Here is a 21,597-nt window from a genome sequence, read left to right as displayed (position 1 = left end):
GAAGCAAGTAATGTTTCTTGAGAGAAGAAACTGTTTTGGGGTATGATTATTGTCTGATTACAGTCTGAGTCATTAGCTGGTAGTGTAAATGTTTCAATAAGGGCAACAACAGAGTGTGTATGGAGGTAGATCACTGTATGTGAAAGATCCTTTGAATTTGAATAGAAAATTTGTAAGCTTGTGTAAATGTGCCATCAGGGCAACAATAGCGTGTGTATGGAGGTAGATCACTGTATGTGAATGATTCTTTGAATTTGAATAGAAAATCAGTAAGCTGATGTAAATGTGCCATCAGGGCAACGATAGAGTGTGTATGGGAGTAAATTGCTGTAGTTTTTTCTATGTGTAAGATAAACAGTTGTGTTGGGTGTATTTCTAATCCTTTTTGTGTAATTCAACAGTGATGAAACTTCAGATGATGACTGGGTACCAGAGGCCTCTGGACAACCGACAAAACGTCCCTGCCTGGCTGCAACATCTCTCGCTGCCTCCAGAAGTTCCAGGGGAGGAGGAAAGAAAGGAAGACCGAGACAGTCGCCTCCTGATGACTGTGAGAGTATATGTTCAGGTGGACGAGTGGGCCGTACACTGTATGTCTCTACATATAGCAGAGTGACAGTAAAGCTCTCCTGACTTGAACAGCACTGCCAAACACTGCAATACTTTGTAAATAGTACATTTTACATCTTTAAATATAACGGCACTGCCAAACTCAGTAATTGTAAATAGTCCTTGTTTGGGGGGGGGGGTGTTTTATCACTGTGTTGAATAACTAAGGAACAGTTGTTTGTTGCTGTATACAATATATACATAAATAAAACTTTTTATTTGCTAAATAATGTATGTCATTATTCTAAACCTTTAAATTAATGGAAGTGAACAAAGACTTTGTTAAACGCCTTATACGTTACCAAGTGTCACTTTGGTGTCCTTTTGGAGCTCTTTCAAAAAAAAAATATTTTACAAAAAAATATGCACATACATGCATTTTTATAAACATTTAGGGGTGAAAAATATACCAGAGAAAGTATATAAATTGTGCTTTGTCATGTTGTAATGAGAAAATAGATTGAAATGATCAAACAAACTGGTTATACCTCATGGTAAAAGGTGGTTACCTTTGGTCCCTTTGGAGTCTCCAAGTGGCCTTTTTGGAAAGGTGCCTAGACATACTCAGAACTAAATGCTTGTAAAAAAGTCATTTTGGCTTGTATCAACTTTTTTAAAGCGTACATTTAAAAGACATGTGGCTTTAGTTTACTTGTGTTTCCAGATCCATATATATTTCTGCCTTATGTATTTTTCTTGTTCATAAACCGTTATAATTTTTTTTTTCAATTGTCCATTGTGTTTGAGCTTATTTATCTCTCTACTAGTAATTTCTAGAGTAATTTTGAGTCTTTCATGGTAAACTGTCAAGAGTCAGCTTTCAAATGATACCTTTGATTTGTGTGTAGTCAGAAGGACTCATTAGCAGCAACAATTTTATTTTGGGTATGTCATTTTGCACTCCTTTGCCAAAGTGGGGGTGACTAGTAAGGGGTTAAACAACATTCAATTAATAACCAGAAAACCAGACATTTTAACATAATAGAAACATTTCAAATCAAAGTTCCCACAACGTTTTTGAAACTGGGCTCATTTTGTTAGCTGGGCTCCATAGTGGGGACATTTGCTAGTAAAACTAAAGATCATTGTGGGGACCAGCCAGCGGTCCAAATTGGAAAAAATAATACATTATGCTTATTTAAAATTGTAAAAATGGAGAAAGTTTTCTGTTAAGGGTAGGTTTAGGGGTATGGGCTTTGGGGACAGAAAATATGTTACATCAGTATAAAAACAATAGAAGTATATGGCAAGTCCCCACGAAGATACAAAAATCCAACGTGTGTGTGTGTGTGTTTGTTTGAGCGCATTTGTGAGTGTGTGTGTGTGTTTGTAGACATACACTTTTGTGGTCCTGCTGTGATCCTGATCTCCCCTCCATGATCAACACTATAAACACACAAACACCCATTGATGTAGATATGCATCATGCACACACATGTTCAGTATGTCAGTATTAGTGTTTGACACACTTGAGTCTCTGCAGTGAGCAGTTCGGATCCTCCAGTTTGCCAGAGAGCAGCTTGACTCCTGAATCTCCTGGGTGATTGTAGCTCAGGTCCAGTTCTCTCAGGTGTGAGGGGTTTGAACTCAGAGCTGAAGACACAAAACCACAGCCTTCCTCTGTCACCATACAGCCAGACAATCTACAGACGGATCAAAACAGCCTCGTCAACTATCTAGTTCTCTTTATATGTCTCACCAAAAACATTTTCATATTTTTCTAATTATCAAATTAAAACACACTGGAACACACTTTTAAACATCAACAATAATGCTACTCAATCAAATATATCAGCAGCATTTCAATAAACACACTTAAAAAAATTATACATGCAGTCCTCCAGCGATTCACATTTACATTTCTGTGAATTATGAAGTTTCTCTCTTTAACGGTGATATTTCATTGGTTGAGGTTTTAAACGTGCTTTGATTCATCTACTGTGCATGTGCGAATGTGTGAGTGTGTGCGTGAATGCGTGTGAGTGTGTGTTAGAGGCATGGCCGGACTCACCATTGGTCTGACTGTGAGCTTCGAGGACATAATCAAATGTATCATTGCTTCACACATGAAGGACACACATAGACACGCGTCTGCTCATATTTATTTGTGAACACATGGCTACAGTAAACAGCTCCATTGAGGCTGTTAGCCCAAAAGAGCTCACATTTAAAAAGATATTGATTTTGAATTCTCATATTTTCAAGCCTCATTTCTTTACAGAGAATGATCGTTTCTATTAATTTTCCACCAAGTTCTGCAGTCCGAAGAGTTTTGAGCACTCTCTCTCATCTCACTATAGTGGGGCAGACATGTCTTCAGATGCAGAAGTGAAGTCCTGTCTCATCACCTGCACAAAAAGCCACCATGCAGGTTTTCCTAATTTTTTTTTTTTAGGAAACCTGTGGACTCGATATCCTGACAGGCTGGACACAATAATTTACCATGACAATGATAAATTGAAATAGAAAAATTACCAAAAATACACAGACTCATACTGAATACCAACCTATTCTGCACTGAGCCAACGCAGAGCTTGGCAAACGACTCCCTCTCGTGACGCAATATGACGCAATGTTGAAAAAAAAAAAAAACGTTTTTTACAAACAGCCAAGGAAACGGCCACTTCATCTACCAAATTTCTGCTCTTTTGTTTTAAAAATGTTTAAAAAATGTCTTTTTAAAACATTTTAAATCCTGTATAACCATCTCATATGGTATTTTCATACAAGGTTATATATTAATTTGGAAAAGATTTAACCTGCAATATGCCCTTTAAAGTTTAGAACTGAATAGAATAGAGTTTTGCAACAAATAACACAACCTTTAATACAGTGTTTTGATTTACTATTATTTATATAAATTATTATATAAAATTCTCTATACATGATATGCTCCATCTTCTTATTCTACTTGAATTTATTAATTAAATTAAAAAAATTGTCATACAAGATGCACACTTCTAATAAGGTTAGAAATGTTGAAAAGGTAAAAATGCCCCTCTAATAGGGGTGTAACAGTACACGGCTTTCGGTTCGGTGCACGCGTGTACCGAATGGTTTCCGAATGCAATCTTTAACAGTTAACAGTCGGCTTGTTATAAGCACAGAACACACTTCAATCTGAGTTCCCACACAAACATGTTAAGTATTCAGTCCATTTTATCACGAAATTCAAACGATAAATGCTGTTTTGACACTCTTTAATATGGCGTGACTGATCACTGATCACAGTTCAAACGGTCGCGCAACGCGCGTGAATTCGATTATCTGTGAACGTGATCGATCATCTCTTCCTAAATAATAAACATGAATGCACATCTGAAGGTATGTTGAGGATACATTACACTTTAGCCTAATGTCACATATCCTATCTGGTGTAATTGCTCAATCAGTGTTTCAAGCGCCGGAAAGACGTCAATAACTGCTTGAAAACGAAACAATGTCATGTAGCATCACATTTACCTCAGGCAGTCATTCAGTGTCCACATAATTTTATATTCACTAGAGAAATCAACTCTTTCTCTAAATATATGCTCTATATTAATATATGCTCATTATATTCTGCTGAACCTGTTACTGATGTCTTGATTATTTCATGTATGTTTAAATACACCTGTCATGGAAATGACAGCCACTGTGTAGGCTATAAATTATTATATTTCAACAAAGAATTCGAGAAAACTATTTTATAATTAGATTTCCATCCATCTCCATCCATCTTCTTCCGCTTTATCCAGGGCCGGGTCGCGGGGGCAGCAGTCTAAGCAGAGATGCCCAGACTTCCCTCTCCCTGGACACTTCCTCTAGCTCTTCCGGGGGTACACCGAGGCGTTCCCAGGCCAGCCGGAAGACATAGTCCCTCCAGCGTGTCCTAGGTCTTCCCCGGGGCCTCCTCCCGGTTGGACATGCCCGAAACACCTTCCCGGGAAGGCGTTCAGGAGGCATCCGGAACAGATGCCCGAGCCACCTCAGCTGACCCCTCTCGATGTGGAGGAGCAGCGGCTCTACACCGAGTTCCTCCTGAGTGACTGAGCTCCTCACCCTATCTCTAAGGGAGCGCCCAGCCACCCTGCGGAGAAAACTCATTTCGGCCGCCTGTATCCGGGATCTTGTCCTTTCGGTCATGACCCAAAGCTCATGACCATAGGTGAGAGTAGGAACGTAGATTGACCGGTATATCGAGAGCTTCGCCTTACGGCTTAGCTCTTTCTTCACCACAACAGACCGGTACATCGACCGCATTACTGCAGAAGCTGCACCGATCCGTCTGTCAATCTCCCGTTCCATCCTCCCCTCACTCGTGAACAAGACCCCTAGATACTTGAACTCCTCCACTTGAGGCAGGAACTCTCCACCAACCTGAAGAGGGCAAACCACCCTTTTCCGACTGAGGACCATGGCCTCGGATTTGGAGGTGCTGATCCTCATCCCAGCTGCTTCACACTCGGCTGCAAACCGTCCCAGTGCATGCTGAAGGTCCTGGTTAGAAGGGGCCAACACGACAACGTCATCCGCAAAGAGCAGAGACGAAACCGCGTGGTCCCCAAACCTGAAACCCTCCGGCCCCTGGCTGCGCCTAGAAATTCTGTCCATAAAAATTATGAACAGAACCGGCGACAAAGGGCAGCCCTGCCGGAGTCCAACATGCACCGGGAACAAGTCTGACTTACTGCCGGCAATGCGGACCAAACTCCTGCTTTGGTCGTACAGGGACCGGACAGCCCTTAGCAAAAGACCCCGGACCCCATACTCCCCGAGCACCCTCCACAGGATGCCGCGAGGGACACAGTCGAATGCCTTCTCCAAATCCACAAAACACATGTGGACTGGTTGGGCAAACTCCCATGAACCCTCCAGCACCCTGTAGAGGGTATAGAGCTGGTCCAGTGTTCCACGACCGGGACGAAAACCAGACTGTTCCTCCTGAATCCGAGGTTCTACTATCGGCCGTATTCTCCTCTCCAGTACCCTGGCATAGACTTTCCCGGGGAGGCTGAGAAGTGTGATCCCCCTGTAGTTGGAACACACCCTCCGGTCCCCCTTCTTAAAAAGAGGGACCACCACCCCGGTCTGCCATCCCAGAGGCACTGTCCCCGACCGCCACGCGATGCTGCAGAGGCGTGTCAGCCAAGACAGCCCCACAACATCCAGAGACTTGAGGTACTCAGGGCGGATCTCATCCACCCCCGGTGCCTTGCCACCGAGGAGTTTCTTGACCACCTCGGTGACTTCAGCTTGGGTGATGGACGAGTCCACCTCTGAGTCCCCAGCCTCTGCTTCCTCAATGGAAGGCGTGATGGTGGGATTGAGGAGATCCTCGAAGTATTCCTTCCACCGTCCGACGACATCCCCAGTTGAGGTCAACAGCCGCCCATCGCCACTGTAAACAGCGTTGGTAGGGCACTGCTTCCCCCTCCTGAGGCGCCGGACGGTTTGCCAGAATCTCTTCGAGGCCAGCCGATAGTCCTTTTCCATGGCCTCACCGAACTCCTCCCAGGCCCGAGTTTTTGCCTCCACAACCACCCGGGCTGCAGTCCGCTTAGCCTGCCGGTACATGTCAGCTGCCTCAGGAGTCCCACAAGCCAACCAGGCCCGATAGGACTCCTTCTTCAGCTTGACGGCATCCCTTACTTCCGGTGTCCACCACCGGGTTCGGGGATTGCCGCCTCGACATGCACCGGAGACCTTACGGCCACAGCTCCGAGCGGCCGCAGCGACAATGGAGGTGGAGAACATGGTCCATTCGGACTCAATATCTCCAGCCTCCCTCGGGATCCGGTCGAAGTTCTGCCGGAGGTGGGAGTTGAAGATCTCTCTGACAGGAGACTCGCCCAAACGTTCCCAGCAGACCCTCACAGTACGTTTGGGTCTGCCGGGTCTGTCCAGCTTCCTCCCCCGCCATCGGATCCAACTCACCACCAGGTGGTGATCAGTTGACAGCTCCGCCCCTCTCTTCACCCGAGTGTCCAAGACATACGGCCGCAGGTCAGATGAAACGACTACAAAGTCGATCATTGACCTACGACCTAGAGTGTCCTGGTGCCATGTGCACTGATGGACACTCTTATGCCTGAACATGGTGTTCGTTATGGACAAACCGTAACTAGCACAGAAGTCCAATAACTGAACACCACTCGGGTTCAGATCAGGGGGGCCGTTCCTCCCAATCACGCCCCTCCAGGTGTCACTGTCATTGCCCACGTGGGCGTTGAAGTCCCCCAGTAGAACGACGGAGTCCCCAGTCGGAGCACTTTCCAGCACCCCTTCCAGGGACACCAAGAAGGCCGGGTACTCTGCACTGCCGTTCGGCCCGTAGGCACAAACAACAGTGAGAGACCTATCCCCGAGCCGAAGCCGCAGGGAAACGAACCTCTCGTTCACCGGGGTGAACTCCAACACATGGCGGCAGAGCTGGGGGGCTATAAGCAAACCCACACCAGCCCGCCGCCTCTCACCATGGCCAACTCCGGAGTGGTGAAGAGTCCATCCTCTCTCGAGGAGTGTGGTTCCAGAGCCCAAGCCGTGAGTAGAGGTGATTCCGACTATCTCTAGTCGGAACCTCTCAAACTCACGCACAATCTCAGCCTCCTTCCCCGCCAGTGAGGTGACATTCCATGTCCCAAGAGCCAGTTTCCGTGTCCAGGGATCGGGTCGTCTTGGCTCCTGCCTTCGACTGCTGCCCGATCTTCTCTGCACCAGCCCCTTACGGTCCCTCCTGTGGGCGGTGGGCCTACGGGAAGGTGTCCCCACGTCGCTCGTTTGGGCTGAGCCCGGCCGGACCCCGTGGGGGAAGGCCCGGCCACCAGGCGCTCGCATACGAGCCCCAACCCCAGGCCTGGCTCCAGGGTGGGGCCCCGGCTGCGCCGTACCGGGCGACGTCACGGTCCTCTTTTTTTTGGTCATCATAAAGGGTTTTTTAATTAGATTTAGAAGTTATTGCAAAAACTGCCTAATGTTAAGTTTACATGTTTGCGTACCTTGTTATTTGAGTGTTGATTATTATACCTAAAAAATAAATAGCAACAGAATTTAGGCTAGTTTGGGCTCTGTTGTTAACTAATACTAATGTGCAAGTAAGGGCTGCCTATATAGTTTACAGCAATATCTTCAATAAACTTTTAGTTATAATTTAATTTGTTTAAGGACAGACACTTTTTTCAGTAAACCACTGTTTAATAAAAATAAATAAAAAACAATTTTGTAAAATTGCTGTACCGAACCCGTACCGTGACTTTAAAACCGAGGTACGTACAGAACCGTCAGTTTTGTGTACCGCTACACCCCTACCCTCAAAATCTATTTAAGGGGTCAAATATTGTCACTTAATGGAAAAGTTTATTACTGTCACTGCTGCGAACTAACCAATGCACAGAATATGAAGAACATGAAAATCTTTGGGAGTCAGCTCTCCATGACAGTTCTAAACCAGACAAAACACCAGACCAAAAAACACACACTCAGTAAGATATCATACAATTATAGTTTATCAACAAAAAAATATTGAGGTTAGGGATTTCACAAGTATCGGTACTTCGGTACCAAGTCGGTACTGAAATTATAAAAATGTGACGATACCAGCATTTCTGTAGTACTGGTAGTACCGACTCCCAAGTATATCCGTTACCCGCCGCAGCTGCGTTCAGTTGCTTCCATGTTTATCTAAGCGCAGGGCTCCAGACTGTAGCCGAATATATACTAGTGTCTGTGAATATTAAACTGCAAAATACTATTTAAATATTACTCCTGCATGTTCTGCCTCTGTGTGAATGATGGGTAGTCGAACAATGCGCGGGTGGGAGTGCGCGTGCACAAACACACACACACGCATGACACTCGCTGTCTTTGTAGTGTCTGCCGTGTGTCACTATATGAGGACACGAACGCATAAACCGTCACTTCATGAGAATTTACCGTTTCATTTGAGAAAACTGTCATATCATGAACACAGACACTCAAAAGGTCTTCACGGCTAACCTTTCAAAATAAAGGTTTGGATTAAAAAAAAATAATAATTGGCAATATATTAAGGAGTAGATTAAGCATGGTAGATTAAGCCATGTCTCTATGTAATAATAATTTGTCTCTACTACTAATAATAATTATGCCTAGATGGTTGAATTTTTCACTTGATTTTTTTATAAACAATGTTTACTTTTAAACAGTATAAAGCCTTTAAATGTTTATGTATTATTTACTTATGATTATTATCATAAATAATAAACTTAATACATTTAGGGCCCTATCTTGCACCCAGCGCAATTGACTTTGTACACCGACGCATGTGTCATTCCTATTTTGCACCCGCGCAAAGCGCGCTTTTCCCTCCACAGAAGCACGTCGCTAAACTAGTGAATGAACTTGCGCTCCCTGGGCGGTTCAGTGCAAAAAAGGAGGCATGTTCCGGCGCAAACAATCCCTGGTGCTATTTTGCTGTTCCATTAAACAATTGCGCCACTGACCAGAAAAAACCTAGTCTAAAGTCAGTGGCGCGTTGCGCGTTGTTCATTATGCTATTTTAAGAGCGCATGCTTGACCATAATGTATAGCGTGCACAACGCGCATACACTTTGCTCATGTAACCTACACAGATGCAACAGTTATTTTTGCAAATCATAAATTGTTACACTAAAAAAATATTAACACATGAGATGACGGAAATCATTGTGGTGTGCCACGAAGATGTGAAAAAATAGGCATAAATCTAGCTTACAAATGATTCAGGCTAATTGTAATAATTAAGGATAAGACCTGTTTGCCCAATAGTGGCAAGACATATATGTATATAAGGACATCTGACAAATTGGTTTGTCCGTCAAAAACCAGGAAAAAAAATCGACTGAAAAATTGAAAAAACTGAAAGACTGAAAAAAAAAAGACTGTGAAATCACCTTTACCATAATGTACAACATTACAACTTCACTTCTCTGTCTTTCACTGCTCTTACAAGAACATCAGTCTCCTCGGCTGTGAACCGCTCCTGGCGTGCGCCTGGTAAATACGCCATAATAATAGCAATCCATAATGGAACTTGCGCACCTGCTTTTAAAGGGAATGTTGGATGACGCTCGGATTGGTTTATTCACGTTACGCCCAAACCACACCTATGAATAATGAAGCTACTTCAGACCAACCCATTTAAGATTTGCGCCGGGCGCAAGAGCCATTTATCCCGCCGGGAAAATAGCAACAGCGCCGAGACCCGCCCACAAAGTTACTTGCGCTTCGCGCTTTGACACTTGCGTTTCAGATCGTTAAAATAGGGCCCTTAATATATTTTTTTAAATAGTTAAATTAAAAAATAAATTACAAAAATTAACATTTAGCTGTGGTACCAAAATTGGTACCGAGTACCATAACATTTTGATGGTATTGGTACCGACTACTGGAATTTTGGTACCGTGACATCCCTAATTGAGATTTTTTTCAATACTGCAAACCCCCAATGTATGTGTGCTTAATAGTTGTGTGAATCAGCACTGGTCTCATGATTCATTTCAATTATGATTATCATGTCAAAAAGATTGACTGAAAGAGAGCACAAAACACACATCAACAGTCAGATCATCTACAAACACACACTAACATTATGACCGGCTGACTGTAAATTATATTTTATATGTTCTTAAATACCTCAGTATCTGCAGATGACAGTTTGGACTCTTCAGTCCATCAGAGAGCAGCTTCACTCCTGAATCCCACAGGTCATTATTACTCAGGTCCAGCTCTCTCAGGGCACAGTTTGAGGATTGAAGAGCAGATGGCAAGCTCTCACAACACTGACCAGTGAGATTACAGCCAGCAAGACTAGAAAAGATTAAATAATATAACATTAAAACAATAATGAAATGACAATAAAGGAAGTTGCCAGTTGCATTCTGGCCTGAATGAAAGATGAAACATGAACTCCTGAGCATGAAAATTCAATTATTTTATAATTTCATTAAAGTGTAGTAAGTGATTTTTGAGAAACACGGTTGAAAGTGGATCGGACAAAGCACCATAACACACTTGTAGCCAATCAGCAGCAGGGGGCGTGTCCACTCATGATGAGGGAGGAGAGAGAGTGAGCCAATCAGCAGTAGGGGGCATGTCCACTAATAGAGGAGAGAGAGAGTGAACAAGAGGAAGAATTGAAGAAATACTGTAGAAAGAGAGATGGATGAGAGACATTACAAAAGACAAAAGGTCAGAGGAATATCACCAGAAAAAGAAGGGTTATGATCAGGAAAGAGCTTTTTGACACATGTGACCAGTCACGGAAAGTAGGGACTAGGGCTGGACCAGATTATTCGAATATTCGAATATTCCTTCGATGGGTTGGTATTCGATTTTCAAATTTGTGATTCAAATATTCGTTGTTGTTTTTTTCCATGAACACCTGGCATCCCGCTCGAAAAGGCTCTCATTCGCGCTTGCATATGTTTACACTATAAAATCACTATAAAATACAATACTTTTTTTTCAATTATCTTATAGCCAAGCCATTTTTAATAGCCTCGTTATACTTAAATATATTTGCTTCTTCTTAGTGTTCCCTGCAGCAGAGCTCACAACTGCACGAGCTTATATGGCAGAAGCCATGTCTGAGCTTGTATTTTGGGTTAAACTGCGTTCGTTTGACATTGTGAAAAATAGAATAATAGAATCAAAATGTATTATCCTTTTTACACGTTAGGGATGTGACGGTGAAAAAAATGTCCCTCATTGCTGTGCTTGCATGTGCACGGAGCGGCTGAACTCATGCAGCCGTGCGCCGTTTACTTTCGGTTTGCCAATTCAGGGGTGGTTGCTTGAATTGTGGGTTCATTAGCTATTATTCTTAATGAAAAACATAGCAACAAAACAGTACAATGACAAACTCCCTTAAATAGGCGCTTTTACATTTCGCTTTGAAACCAAATATTCCGCGATCATCTTGTAATTTAGCTCCTCGCTCTTGTGAAGAATAGGATCTGACTGCTGCTGCTGATGTGCTGAGACGCCCGTTAGTTTGGCTCAAGTGGCACGTTCAGTTTTATAATTGTAGTTAGTCTTAGAGCCCTGCACGGGCCTCAAATCTGGCCCTATAGCCCGGCCGTGTCCGACAGCAAACCAAAACTATCAGGCCGTGATTTTTTTATTTTATTTTTTTATCCTCCCTATTAGGCCTACACATCGTAGGCCACTAAAATAGTTCAGTTTTGTTTTTAATGTCAAGGTAGTTATATTTCGTTTCGTTTCTTTATTAAGTTCATTTAGAAAAATGTTTAAAGCATTTTTTAGTTTGTTAAATTAAAGTTTTTTTTTTTTTAAGTAACGACCAAGCTGCCACCGGTCGACCGCATGTTTGATCAATTTAGCCTCTCAAATCAACACTGGACTTGTATTACTTATAATAAAATCCACAGATATAAAACACTTCAAGCATCACAATGTTAGTTTAAACGTTTAGCCTACTATCACCACCACAGTAAAAAGGCATTTTTGACAAGCTGAGGCTGATTCAAGCTGAGGCTGTTTCGTTTTCGCAATGGCGCAAACGAAACAAATAAAGAGACGTGTTTTTATTTTTTTTTTATTTTTTTTATTTTTTATTTTAGTGCCATATAGAACCTTTTTTTTTAGTAAACATTCCTCCCTATTACACATCGTGGCAGTCATTAAAATAGTTCAGTTTTGTTTTAAATGTCAAAGTAGTTATATTTCATTTTGTTTCTTTATTAAATTAATTTAGAAACATTTTAAAAGCATTTTTTTTGTTTGTTAAATTAAAGTTTTTGTTTTTTAAATTAACGACCAAGTGAACAGGGAGTCAACAACACATTTGATCAATTTATCCTCTTAATTCAACACTTGTCTTGCTTGCTTATAGCCTAATAAAATCCATAGATAGCCTTTAAAACACTTTTTATATAAAGGTTTAGCCTATACTATCACTTTTTTGAACCACTTTTAGTGCCATATAGAACCTTTTTTTTGAGTAAACGTGTTCAAAAATAAATAAATAAAAAACATGCAGGTTGTCTTAAATTACACCTCTCCGCAAAATGAATATAAATCCGATCTTCAATTCTTGCGCTAGCCTATGCACATTTAACGGAGTTCACGTCAACGAAAGCAACAGATATGAGCTGCATTGTAGGCTATTCATTAGCTCATTTCAAGATCAAAGACCGCAATATCAGAACGAGTGACCTAAGCACTGTAAAAGCATTTAGTCTCATTGGTTTTAATGAAGATGATTGTGTTTTTGAGTATCTAAGACGTTTCGGCAGTTTGCGTGTTGGCTTGCTTTACTCATTTGCGGCGATACTCTAAACACTGTGCGAGCCGTCTTGACAGCGGTATCATGGTTTCATGTTGTTTCCACCAGTGCAGCACACCTCATTGTTTCTTTTAATTAATGAATGTCTAAAATATAAAATGAAGGAAAAAGCCTGCGTTTGAGGTATGACATGAAAATTGGCCCAAGCCCGAAGCTCTAGTTAGTCTGTTCTTTAACTGAACATAATTATTTTTACTAGCTACTATAATATATCAAAACTGGGACGTAACAGACCTGTGTGTTTTGTATCACTATTTCATTGCCCGTTCGCGGAGCATATAAGCCAAAGCTCTGCCCGCGTGAGGCGCGCCGCGTCTCCAGATTCCAGCCTTTATTAGAGAGAAGGATATGTTCAGCTCCTTCCCTCCGAAGCTTCGAATATTCGATGTTGATTGCTACCAAAGCTTCGAAGCTCAAAAAATGGTATTCGGACCAGCCCTAGTAGGGACACAAGTTGGTTCTGGGGCATTTTGAGTTATTCACAGATTCTGAAAGTGTAGTCTCCAAGCTTTCCAACAATGTGTAACACATGGAAATCTGGAGAATATTTATAATATTAATATTTGGAGAAGTTGTGGCCATTTGAATGTAGGCACTCAAAAAACCTTAATAGGGAGAAAACGACCTCTAAACATTGTGCAGTTCTCACCTGTTCTCACCTGTTCTCACATGCTGGGAGTGACAATAGGGCTCATTTACATCTCATTTAGATAAGCCATACCCCCTGTAAAGCTCCCCCCGCATGTAAAGCTGCATGGTTGCATAGCAACGAGACCCAACGGGATGCATTGTGTAGCATTAAGATTTTTTGAACAGGATTCTATGATAACCGTGATCATTTTGGTTACTATAATCATGAAATGAAATTTTCATGCAATTTCATCTCTAGTTATGATCAAGTATGATAAACTAAAATCAACTATAATTATGTGTTTTTATAGTATAATATGCAAAGTACAATTTTCTATGAAAAAAATATTAATCTCTGATTCTGATATTTTCTTTGAAATTTAAGGGTAACATAGACCTACAAAGACTCTGTTAGGTCTAAAACAGTTTGGATATTTGTTAATACAGCGTTCCCACAGCGTGGTTAACTTCAAATTCAAGAACCTTTCAAGGACTTTCCAGGTCCAGCTTTTTTTTTTTGCATTTATTTTTGACCATATGACAGAGGTCTGATATTCTATTTGTCATATTTCTGTTTTGCATAAAACTGAAGAATATTCGGTACATCCTATACTGTATTATAAAATGATCTGATGTTAACTTGTGCATGGATTTTATTGAAAAGAGCTTGGGCTCATGTAACAAGTTTATTTTTGCAATATTTCACGGTGTTTCTCTGAAACGCTGAGGTACTGTATAGTTTTGTGCGCGCGTGAACATCATGGCGACGTACAACACAAAGTACCTCACGCGGGAAAAACTTAACGTAATGCTTAAATGCAAGTAACAAACGTAAATCAGGCATAGTCCACGAAGTGTTGGCGAAATAACACATTTTCGGACCGGAGAGAATAATATGGAATTTCTTCCAGAAAACTTCTTGCACAAAATTAATTCAAGCACTTTCAAGGACCTGTATGCATGTTTATTTTTAGTCATGTCGTTGTACAAAGCCCTCTCTTTCTGCACAAGGGAAAGATGATCGTGTTGGTTCTTTACCGCTTCAGACATCTGGGAGGTTTGCACTTCATATCAGCTGCTCGTTATTGCTTTGGCACTGCCAGCAGAGATATGTGTGCGGCCAGCCACCAGGGTTGCCAGGTTTTCACAGCAAAACCCGCACAATTGCTACTCAAAACTAGCCCAAAACAAGCCCAATCGCGTTTCAGGAGGGCTTCTTCCCGCATTTGAGAGGTAAAATATGTGTTTTTTTGGCATGGTTACCTACTAAAATTGGCATTCCCGGGGCTAAATATCACATAATTGGGGTCGCTTCAACCCGCGGACATGAAAAACAGCCTGCAGCAACAGTGTGTAAGTAGCCCAACCGCAGACTTGGCAACACGGAGACATGCTTCCCTTGGAGGGCGGGGGCAATAACAAAAGAAACACGCCTCTACTGCATGCTTGAATCTAGGAAAACAAGCCGATTTCAACCTCAAAGTGTACTCTTTTAAATATGCCAATACTGCTATCTCAAACACGGAGAGGCTTCTACGTGATCTCAACTAACAGATTCTGCAAAAAAGGTAAAATCACCAATTTTGAAAAAAAAAAAAAAACGCTTCTTTCTCATTTTGCTCGAAAGTTGTGCTGCCGACTTATGTCCCTACTTTCTGTGACTGGTCACATATTTCCAGCACTGGAGAAAGCTAAGCGGAAAGGCCTGAAAATGGACACCAATGTTGTGTTGTTTTTGCTCTATACATATACGTAACATTGGTAACAAGTAAAACTGGCGACTATTATACTCATATACTCTTGTGTACTGTATGTTCATTTTTTGTTCTTCCTTGTTGTTCGTTCTTCATTATTTTACTTCACTTCAACTATGATAATTAGAGAGGAGGGGGTTGTTTCATGGCTGAGAAAGAATGTTATATGTAACTTTGCTAACATTGTTCTAGATTATAAAATCATTGTTCTAGATTTTACGAGTTATAGTATGACAAGTGTGTTCAAACTCCGGCCCGGGGATGAACTTCAAATGGCCTGCAGCTTGTCTATGGTGTCAACACAAGGCAATAGCACTAGATTTTTGGTGTAGCAGTAAACCATGAATGACAACAATTTGATTAATAAGCTTTGCCATTTATATTACGTATATGAAACATTAAACTCGACAAAAGCGCAGATGTCTTTGATACAAACTTTCAATTCAATTCAATTCAAATTTATTTGTATAGCGATTTTTCACGATACATTTCGTTTCAAAGCAGCTTCACAGAAAATGCATCTACATTACAATTTAAATTGATTTGTACATGTTATGCATTTCAGAATTGCACATATACAAGCACACAGATTAGCTAACTATCTATTATTAATCAATATAATAGCTATGGCATAGAAATAAGAATACATGTTGTTAATGAATAGGTATATAGATGAGCATGAGTGCGTGTTGATGCAGTCATCTGAAGTCCTCCAGGAGTTGAGTCGTCTCTTCACAGGTGATGGTCATCTGAAGTCTTTACGAGAAGCTGGATCCAGACTGGAGCTGACGGACCCTCTAGTTACCTTGGGATGGGCGTCCCGAGATAAAACAGAACAGAAAGATAATTAGCGTAGCTGCTGTTCTAGGCATTAAGCAAAGATAATCATGTGCATTGATATAACTATAGAGTACAAGGTTAGGAGAAGCATCATGTGTATGCCTGGCTAAAGAGATGCGTCTTTAATCTAGATTTAAACTGGAGGAGGGAGTCTGAGCCCCGAACATTATTAGGAAGGCCATTCCATAGTAGGTGCCAAATATGAAAACGTTCTCCCTCCTTTAGTTGACTTAGGTATCCTCAGTATAACCAGAAGCCCAGAGTTTAGTGATCTTAAAGATTGTGATGGGTTATAAGGCGATAGAAGATCAGTTAAATACACAGGAGCTAAACCATTTAGGGCTTTATAGGTCAGTAGCAATACTTTATAATTGATTAGAAACTTAACAGGTAACCAGTGTAGAGATGTTAGAATTGGTGTTATGTGATCATATTTTCTTGACCTAGTAAGAACTCTAGCAGCTGAATTTTGGACTAATTGTAGCTTGTTTATTGAGGAGGCAGGACAGCCAGCTAGTAGTGCATTACTAGTCTAGAGGTCATAAATGCACGAACTAACTTTTCTGCATCAGAGACAGATAGCATGTTTCGTAGCTTAGCGATGTTTCTGAGGTGGAAGAAGGCTGTTTTTGTAGTATTTGAAATATGATTTTCAAAAGACAAGTTGCTGTCTGATATAACACCCAGGTCTTTAACTGTAGCAGATGAAGTAACAGTACATCCTTCTAAATGTAAGTTATAATTTAAGAGATTCTGTGTACCAGTTTTTGGTCCAATAAGTAATACCTCAGTCTTATCTGAATTTAGTAGGAGAAAATTACAGGTCATCCAATATTTTATATCTTTAACACACTCTGTTAGCTTGGATAATTTAGAGATTTCATCTGGTCGTGCTGAAATATATAACTGAGTATCATCGGCATAACAGTGGAAACTAATTTCATGTTTTCTTATAATATTACCAAGTGGCAGCATATATATTGAGAACAACAGAGGGCCTAACACAGAGCCTTGCGGCACTCCATAATTTACAGACGTCATTTTAGATTGTTCCCTGTTTAAATAGACAAATTGGTAACGCTCTGATAGATACGATCTAAACCACTAATGCCTGTCCCTGAATACCAGTGTAATTTTGTAGACGATCTAGGAGTATTTTATTATCTATGGTGTCGAATGCTGCACTAAGATCAAGTAAAACTAGTATTGAGATACAGCCTTGGTCAGCAGCTAAGAGTAAGTCATTTGTGACGAGCGCAGTTTCTGTGCTATGATGGGCTCTGAATCCAGACTGAAATTTTTCATAGATATCGTTTTCTTGTAAGTAAGAGCATAATTGAGCAGACACAATTTTTTCTAGTATTTTAGACAGAAATGGAAGATTTGAAATAGGTCTGTAATTTGCCAATTCATTTGGATCTAGTTGTGGTTTCTTAATGAGAGGTTTTATAACTGCCATCTTGAATGGTCTTGGGACATGACCTAGAGTCGTAAAACCCTGTCAACGGTTGTACATTTATAATTGTTTTTCTGATGTTTTCGATTTTTTTAGTGAAGAAATTCATAAAGTCATTACTACTGAACTGTACTGGAATATTTTGTTCAGCTGATGTGCGTTTATTTGTTAACCCGGCCACTGTACTAAATAAAAACCTGGGGTTGTTTTGGTTATTTTTTAATTTTGTTAATTTATTGAGGATGACATATCGATTTAAGAATTTTTAAATTGTAATATTCGAAAAATGGGAGGCATCACGCCGGAGACGGGTTTATTGAGGATGCCGTGTCGACGATGCAATTTCAGGGGAGTCTAATTGACACGGTCTCTGCAGACACTTCAGGGTCATGTCTTGTTCTTGTCTGGGCACAGGTCCACCATCTGATCTGGATACGGCCCGGATCCGGCTGACTGCAGTAATCCTCAGGATAAAACAGAGAGACTATCATTAGCGTAGATGCCATTCTTCTGATGATGTCACGAGTACATCAGGTGTTATGGGAAGTGTTCCCGGTTCCGGCTGACCTAGTTAATGCAGCCTAACAATTATTTAATTGAAAAAGTGTTTTATGTGTATGCCACAGTAAAGAGATGTGTTTTAGTCTAGATTTAAACTGACAGAGTGTGTCTGCTTCCCGAACAATGTTAGGAAGACTGTTCCAGAGTTTAGGTGCTGAGTAGGAAAAGGATAGACCGCCTGCAGTTGATTTGGATATTCTCTGTATTATCAACTGGCCAAAATTTTGAGACCGCAGTAGACGTGATGGGGTATAATGTGTTAAGAGCTCGCTCAAGTATTGGGGAGCTAAACCATTTAGTGCTTTGTAAGTAATAAGCAAGATTTTAAAATGTATGTGATGTTTAATAGGCAGCCAGTGCAGTGTTGACAGAACTGGGCTAATATGGTCATACTTCCTGGTTCTAGTAAGAACTCGAGCTGCTGCGTTTTGGACCAGCTGGAGTTTATTTATTAAGCGAGCACGGCAACCACCCAGTAGAGCATTACAATAATCTAACCTTGAGGTCATGAACGCATTAACTAACTGTTCAGCATTTTGCATTGAGAGCATGTGCCGTAATTTAGATATATTTTTAAGATGGTAGAATGCAATTTTACAGATGCTAGAAACGTGGCTTTCAAATGAAAGATTGGTATCAAAGAGCACACCCAGGTTCCTCACTGACGACGAGGACTTTACAGAGCAGCCATCAAGTGTTAGACAGTATTCTAGGTTACTACTTGTGGAGGTTTTTTGTCCAATAATTAAAAATTCATTTTTTTCTGAATTGAGTTGCAGGAAATTACTGGTCATCCAATGTTTTATATCAGCTATGCATTCCGTCAATCTTGTGAATTGGTAAATTTCTTCAGGGCGTGAAGAAATATAGAGCTGAGTATCGTCAGCATAACAATGAAAACTAATGCCATGCTTCCTAATGATATCTCCAAGTGGTAGCATGTACAGGGTGAAGAGCAGCGGTCCTAGCACTGAGCCTTGCGGTACTCCATACTGAACTTGTGATCGGTGGGACATCACTTTATTTAGTGCTATAAAACTGAAAACAGTCACATAGGTATGATTTAAACCATGACAATGCAATTCCATTAATGCCTACATAATTTCCGAGTCTATTCAAAAGAATGTTGTGGTCAATATTATCAAATAGAGAACTAAGATTGAGTAACACTAATAGAGAGAGATACAGCCACGATCGGATGAAAAGAGTAAATCATTTGTAACTCTGATGAGAGCAGTCTCAGTGCTATAATACGGTCTAAATCCTGACTGGAGATCCTCACAGATACCATTTCTTTCTAAAAAGGAACATAATTGTGAAGACATTGCCTTTTCAAGTATTTTTGAGGTAGATTTGAGATTGGCCTATAATTAACTAATTCTGTAGGATCAAGTTGCGTTTTTTTAATAAGCGGTTTAATAATAGCCAACTTAAAAGTTTTCGGTACATATCCTAATGACAAAGATGAATTAAATGATATTAAGAAGAGGATCTATGACCTCTGGTAGCATCTCTTTTAATAGCCTAGTCGGTACAGGGTCAAGCATACATTTTGTTGATTTTGATGATTTAACGAGTTTAGCCAATTCTTCTTCTCCTATAGCAGTGAATGAGTGTAATTTTTCCTCAGTGACACTACAATGCTCTGTCTGATGTGATACTATAGTAGACGGCTGCATGGTTAAAATTTTCTTCCTAATATTATCAATCTTACATTTAAAGAAGTTCATAAAGTCATTACTGCTGTGCTGTTTACAAACATCAGAAGTTGAAGCTTTATTTTTGGTTAATTTAGCTACTGTATCGAATAAATACCTAGGGTTGTGTTTTTTTCTTCCAAGAGAGTCGAGAAATAAGCAGATCTAGCAGTTTTTACGGCCTTTCTGTATGCAATCATGTGCTCTTTCCACGAATTACGAAAGACCTCTAGTTTTGTTTTCTTCCAGCTGCGCTCCATTTTTCTGGCTGCTGTTTTAAAGGGTTAGTTCACCCAAAAATGAAATTTCTTCCATTAATGACTCACCCCAATGTTGTTCCACACCCGTAAGACCTCCGTTCATCCTCAGAACACAGTTTAAGATATTTTGGATTTAGTCCGAGGGCTTTCAGTCCTTTAAATGTAAGTGTAAGCACACTTTGCTGTCCACGTCCAGAAAGGTAATGAAAACATCATCAAAGTAGTCCATATGTGACATAATTTGGTTAGTTAGACTATTTTGAAGCGTCGAAAATACATTTTGGTCCAAAAATAACAAAAACTAAGACTTTGTTAAGCATTGTCTTCTCTTCCGGTTTGGTTTGAATCCGCGTTCACAACGCCACAGTGACGCTGCTGACGTAAGGCGCTGTGACGTGTTATCTGGTATCTGCTATCGCACCAGATAACACGTCACAGTGTCTTACGTCAGCAGCGTCACTGTGGCTTCGTGAACGCAGATTCAAACCAAACCTTTCTGGACGTGGACAGCAAAGTGTGCTTACACTTACATTCAAAGGACTGAAAGCCCTCGGACTAAATCTAAAATATCTTAAACTGTGTTCCGAGGATGAACGGAGGTCTTACAGGTGTGGAACAACATTGGGGTTAGTCATTAATGGAAGAAATTTCACTTTTGGGTGAACTAACCCTTTAAAGGCCCGAGTGTGCTCGTTGTACCACGGCGTTGGACTATTTTATTTAATCTTCTTTAAGCGCAGGTGAGCAACTGTGTCTAAAGTACTGGAAAAGAGAGAGTCAATAGTTTCTGTTGCAACATCGAGTTCTTCCAAGCTATCTGGGATGCTGAGGAGATGATACTGATGAGGAAGAGTATTTAAAAAGCAATCTTTAGTAGCGGCAGTGATTGTCTTGCCATTTTTGAAGCGAGGGGGTGGCTTTGCAACCTTAGCTAAATTAAGTATACATGATACTAGGTAATGATCAGAGATGTCATCGCTCTGCTGCAGAATTTCAACGGTATCAACATTTATTCCATGTGACAATATTAGGTCTAAAGTATGATTATGGTGTTGTGGGATGTGTCTCCAATGTGTTTAGTTTAAAACAGCTCAGTGCGTGTGTGTGAATCACGGTGAGCGCGTGCGCATGTCTGAAGCGCGCGCACCGACCTGTGTGAGTCCCCGCGGAGCAGCGGATGAGTGTGAGTGTAATACGGTGATGGTGCAGGTAGTTGGATATATGCAGTGTATTCCCATGCAGCCAGAGAAATAAAGCATTCAAACGCCAAGGCAAGACGGCTCTTTGTTCTTATATGCCACCATCATACTAACAGCAAAGTTTAGGGAGTTAACCCCGGGAGGAGAACTTTCTCCCCTGTATCTCCCGACCACGGTTAGGAGACAGAAGCAGGAAAGGTTAACACTGGCGATGAGTTGGTCCTGACACGTGTTGCCTAACTCCAATAGAGTTTAGAATGTCTTTAAATGCTATTCCCAATGCGTCT

This window comes from Gobio gobio, assembly GCF_949357685.1.
Source record: "Gobio gobio genome assembly, chromosome: 12".
Classification (NCBI taxonomy): Eukaryota; Metazoa; Chordata; class Actinopteri; order Cypriniformes; family Gobionidae; genus Gobio; species Gobio gobio.
The sequence above is the reverse complement of the archived record's forward strand: the minus strand, read 5'-3'. Positions refer to the sequence as shown.